This window comes from Trichosurus vulpecula, chromosome 6 (assembly GCF_011100635.1).
Source record: "Trichosurus vulpecula isolate mTriVul1 chromosome 6, mTriVul1.pri, whole genome shotgun sequence".
Classification (NCBI taxonomy): Eukaryota; Metazoa; Chordata; class Mammalia; order Diprotodontia; family Phalangeridae; genus Trichosurus; species Trichosurus vulpecula.
The window spans coordinates 55,585,333-55,591,332 of record NC_050578.1 but is presented as its reverse complement, the minus strand read 5'-3'; positions in this window follow the sequence as shown (position 1 = coordinate 55,591,332).

Below are 6,000 nucleotides of genomic sequence, written 5' to 3'. Positions count from 1 at the left end.
TTCCACTCCCGCAGCTTTTCCCACTAACCTTCTCCGCAGTCTTTGGTGTTTGTAGGTCGAGGGGTCTGGTAACTGCCGCAGCTCACATATTCAGGGCGCTAGGGGCCCCATCCACCCGACTCCAAGTTTGGTTGTTCCACACCACTCAGGCTGGGCTCTGCTCCACTCTGTTCCCAGCTCCCAGCTCCGTGTGGGATAGACCTCACCCAGAGACCATCCAAGCTGTCCTGGGCTGGAGCCCTGCTTCCCTCTGCTGTTCTGTGGGTTCTGCCATTCTAGAATTGGTTCAGAGCCATTTTTTATAGGTTTTTGGAGGGACTCGGTACAGAGCTCACTCTATTCCCTGCTTACCAGCCGCCATCTTGGCTCCATCCCCCCCCCCCCCCGAAAGTCCAATTTTCTATTCAGCTCTGGTCTTTTCACTGAGAAAGCTTGAAAGACCTCTATTTTACTGAAAATCCATATTTTGCCTTGGAGCATTATACTCAGTTTTGTTGGGTAGGTGATTCTTGGTTTTAATCCTAGCTCCATTGACCTCCAGAGTATCATATTCCAAGCCCTTCAATCCCTTAATGAAGAAGCTGCTAGATCTTGTATTATCTTGATTGTGTTTCCACAATACTCAAACTGTTTCTTTCTGGCTGCTTGCAGTATTTTCTCCTTGACCTGGGAATTCTGGAATTGGGCAACAACAATCCTAGGAGTTTTCTTTTTGGGATCTTTTTCAAGAGGCGATTGGTGGATGCTTTCAATTTCTACTTTACCCTCTGGCTCTAGAATATCAGGGCAATTTTCCTTGATAATTTCTTGAAAGATGATGTCTAGGCTCTTTTTTTGATCATGGCTTTCGGGTAGTCCAATTATTTTTAAATTATCTCTCCTGGATCTATTTTCCAGGTCAGTGGTTTTTCCAACGAGATACTTCACACTGTCTTCCATTTTTTCATTCCTTTGATTAGGTTTTATAATTTCTTGATTTCTCATAAAATCACTAGCTTCCACTTGCTCCAACCTAATTTTTAAGGTAATATTTTCTTCAGTGGTCTTTTGGACCTCCTTTTCCATTTGGCTAATTCTGCCTTTCAAGGCATTCTTCTCCTCATTGGCTTTTTGGAGGTCTTTTGCCATTTGAATTAGTCTAATTTTTAAGGTGTTATTTTCCTCAGTGTTTTTTTGGGTTTCCTTTAGCAAGTCATTGACTTGTTTTTCATGGTTTTCTCACATCATTCTCATTTCTCATCCCAATTTTTCCTCTACTTCTCTAACTTGCTTTTCCAAATCTTTTTTGAGCTCTTCCATGGCTTCAGATCAATTTATATTTTTCTTGGAAGCTTTTGATGTAGACTCTTTGACTTTGTTGACTTCTTCTGGCTGTATGTTTTGGTCTTCTCTGTCACCAAAAAAAGATTCCAAAGTCTGAGTCTGTGTCCTTTTTCTCTGCCTGGCCATGTTCCCAGCCAAGTACTTGACCCTTGAGCTTTTTGTAAAGGTATGACTGCTTGTAGAGTAGAGAGTACTTTGTCCCAAGCTTTAGGGGCTGTGCTGCTGTTTTCAGAGCTACTTCTACACAGCAAACTCTGCCACACCAGCACTCCTCTCCCAAGAACCGGCAACCCAGACCAAACCAAATCCAAATCCAAATAAAATCATTAAATTACCCAGAAACAAAACCAAATCCAAGCAGGCTCTGCACTCTTGCTCGGATCTGCCACTTAATTCCTCCCACAGGGGCTGGAATTCCTGGGGCTGGAAGCAACTACAGCTGGAGCTCTGGAAGCAGCCCCAGAGCTGCACCACTTCCACGCCCCCAGGCTAAGGTCAACCGCACACTCCTTGCACTCAGATTTAGCAGTTTTTTCACTAACCTTCTCTGTTGTCTTTGGCGTTTGTGGGTTGAGAAATCTGATAACTGCCACAGCTCAATGATTCAGGGACCTACTGCCTGTTCCACCTGGCTCCTGGTCTGATTGGTCCTGGTGTGGCCTCACACTGGGCTGTGCTCTGCTCCACTCCCAGCTCCATGCAATAGACCCTTCCCAGGGACCATCCAGGCTTTCCTGGGCTGGAGCCCTGCTTCCCTCTGCTATTTTGTGGGTTCTGCAGCTCTAGAATTTGTTCAGAGCCATTTTTTACAGGTGTTTGGCAAGTCCCCGCTTTCCAGCTGCCATCTTGGCTCCATCCCCCCTTCTTATTCCCACCTCCTATTATGTTAACAAATGAGAGCTGATTGCCACCCCTTCCATGATTGCCCATTACCATCCTTTTATTAATGACATGCTGGCCTTAGGAATAAAATCATTAAATTACCCAGAAACTATGTCTCTTGAAACCTTTTAATCATCACACTACTCATCTGTAATTACAACACAGTAAGATTTTTAGGTTCAAATGCCTGTCCACAAGACCAAGTCTATTAACTGTTCTTGTTTAGATGAAGTCAAACCAAATGTGTCCTGTATCTGTGGATAACAGGTTCCTAATAAATTTATATTTAGAAATAACTAATTCTTTAAAATGAGAACTGATCCTATAGACTGGTCAAATGATTAATTAAAGTGATTAAAGCAGAGTTTTGCTTTCTCTTATATTCTCAAGGCAGATTTTTTTTTAAAATGGGAAATACACAAAAATGTTATTTTATAAATTTATTATCCATAACTCTGACTTTCTCATAGTCACTTTATCATTAATCAAATATGAATTTGAGGATGTTGCATTCATTGATGTATTGAAAATATCCTTTTTCTTTAAATAAAGGTCCACCAAATAAGCAAGTTTCAGGAGAAAATCTTCTAAAATTAATTTGCTTCATCTTTATTATAATAATCATGAAGAAAAATGATGATGATGGTCTCTTAGCTCAAACACTCTTCAAAGCACTTTGGCATGAGAAAGCCTATATATATATATACACACATATACATATATATGTATACATACAAACATGCATACAAATATGCATGTATACATACATGTATATGTATACACAGAGGCACAATATATACATATACATATACGTGTGTGTGTGTGTGTGTGTGTGTGTGTGTGTATCATATGCTGGCTTTTAAAATGCTAACAAAATACTCTCTCTTGCCTCCATCTCATCACATCTAACTGGTAAGTTTTTTTTTTTAATTTGTGTCTGCTTATTAAAAGCATGCAATTTTCTCAAGGAAAAAAAATTAGACTGTCTCAAAGTCAATTTCTTTTTTAACAACTTGAAAAATTGGATGCAGCTCTTATTCTTATTCTTTGATACAGGTAATTGTGCATGAAGCAATGTGTCCAAATTACGCAAGAAGAATTTCAAACAAATGTTTGTAGACCTATATTTCATTTGAACACTGAGCTCCTTCAGTGATGATTCCAATACAATTCTCCTGCATTACGTCATTTACATTTCCAAAAGTCCAGCAATTTTATTGAAAATTTCTCCTGATGGGGCTTTGCCACCACTAGGTTTGCAAATGAACAAATCTGCCCTATCAGTTTCAACAACTTAATATACACATATAATCAAATTAGCATTGACAATTACATCTGTTGCTTGTCATTTATGATGTAAATTAAGAAGATTTTAATTTCTCAATGGATTACATTGATATTAAATCAGACACATGCAATTCTCCTATTACTTAAACTATCTTTGCCTGTACCAGCTTCAATTTCTCTAGTGGGTTTTCTCTATAAACTGTGTATTTGCTTATCATTTGTCTATTGTGTATTTATCTATCAAGAAAGGATATTATTTCACTTAAAAAAAAAGACAAACATTGTTGAAAACTGAAAATAAATATTTAAAAAAGACAAATATTTCAGAGAAAAAGTTTGGATTTTAATTGCTGAAAATTACTAAAGAGCTGCAAGGTATTTTGGTTTTCAGATTTTGGGGGGGGGGAAACTAGCTTATTAAAAGGAATGTTACCAGGAAGTATAACACCTATTGTGGTACTTTAAAATAACAAGGTTAACCTGACAATGATACTTTTCACATGCCACAGCAAAACTTGCTCTGATACACTCACTTGGTCCAAATTACCTGTTTAGTGTTGCTTTTACGTTAACTTTGATTTGAACTTTTTCATTTAAAAAAAGTGGATTTATTTATGGAGTTGTACTAAAACATCCAGTAATTTTAGTTATTGCTTTTCATCCCCCAGCACCACCATGGTCTAGGTTTTCCATTTTGGAAAGCTCCAGACTTAAAGGAAGAACAGGCGTGACAGCGGAGGGTCTAAGTATGAAGCTCAAGACCATATTCCCTAACTTTCGGAGTAAAAGGATCCTAATCCAAAGCCCTTTCTCTCTGTTCCAGAAACTCCCTCATTCTTTTACTTATTCTAAAGTCTACCCTGGCCAGGGCTCCCAGGCTACTGATGCTACCAAACTCTTGTGCATCTCTGCGAGATGGAGTCATTTTCATATGGCACCAGCAGATGGTGGTAAAGCCACAGTGAATGCAGCTCCTTCAGGGAAGGCCCTGCTGTGGTGTTCAAATAAACCTTCGTTTAAGACTTAGATCACAGCAAGAAAAAAATTGTAAAATCACTTCCTGTGACTTTGGTTACCTTTTGGGGTTTCTCTTCACTTATAGGTTTAATCTATAAGCTATACACATATACATATACATACATATGTATATATGTATATATGCATATGTATATATGTATATCACACACACACACACACACACACACACATATATATATATATATGTATATATATGTATATATGTATATGTAAAACACCTATTTTAAAAAGCCAGTTTTTTTTCAGTCTTATATAAATCAACATTCTTTTAAGCCTTGAATTCTTCACCTTTTGGGGGATGATGGTCTCCTTTAGCATCCTTATGGATAACAGCTTACAGAAGCTTCCGGATAGACCCCTCCTCGAAATCATGTTTTTAAATATATACAGTAAAACACATAGGATTACAATAGAAACCAATTACACTGAAATGAAGTTATCAAAATATTTCTTAGAAGCAAGTTCACAGACCCATTTTGGCCAAGGAAGCACCTGGCTTTCCTAAATCAAGTCTCATCAATCAAATCTGTTCATACAGATATTTTCAGCCCCGAGGCACCCTAGCCCCAAGACCTTGGTCATCTATCATCTGCATTGTTTCACCTTACTTCTCAGTATTAGGCTGCCTATAATTCTTTAAACAGGAGAAGAACAAAATAAAGATTGTTTTGATGAAACTATTATATCCTGCTAAGATACAAAATGAGCCAGGACATAGAGAGAAAGGATATAGGATCTGGATAAAGGTGCTTAATTCCCACCTAGCAGAGGGCTGGCTACTGTGTGGCCAGTTATACACAGAAAAGCTCTCCAGTTTTTGGACCACACAGAAGGCTTGCTGCTCCATTTTCTTTCCTGCTGTATGTTTTGGAGCATCTTTCTGCTTATTAGCACTTCTATTATATTGGGCCTGCGGATGCCCAAAACAATCATGCCAGCCAAGACTAAGAAGTTCCATCAGGACCTTACTCACCACATGACATCACTGCCATATGTGCCCTTCTTTTTGCTGCAATATTGGACCAGACCTATGGTTTTGTTGACATAGGCAACTCCCAGTGAGGAAAATCCTTCTACTAATGAGGATCACCCGCCCACCCCTGCTCTGAAACTGAGAGGTTAAATGACTAAAACCTCAGTCATAGAGCCAGTATTTATCAGGAGGCAGGCCCTGGACTTGAGTCTTTCTGCCTCTCCCTTCTCTGCAATATTCACCCATTATTATGAGCACTAAACACTGGTAAATCCAAAGAAGTTTTTCAGGATTAGAAATTAAAGTTAAGAGAGAAAGCAATGGAAAATCAAAATTATTCTTAAAAGAGTCTTCAGACCGAGGGCTATGGGAGAAAACAAGATGGTTTAATGGCTGAAACAGAAAACTGTCTTCCTGTTTGCCCTGGCTCTTACTGTATGGCCTCATACAAGCTATACATCGTCCAAGTTCCTTATCTTTAACAGTCCTTGATGCTG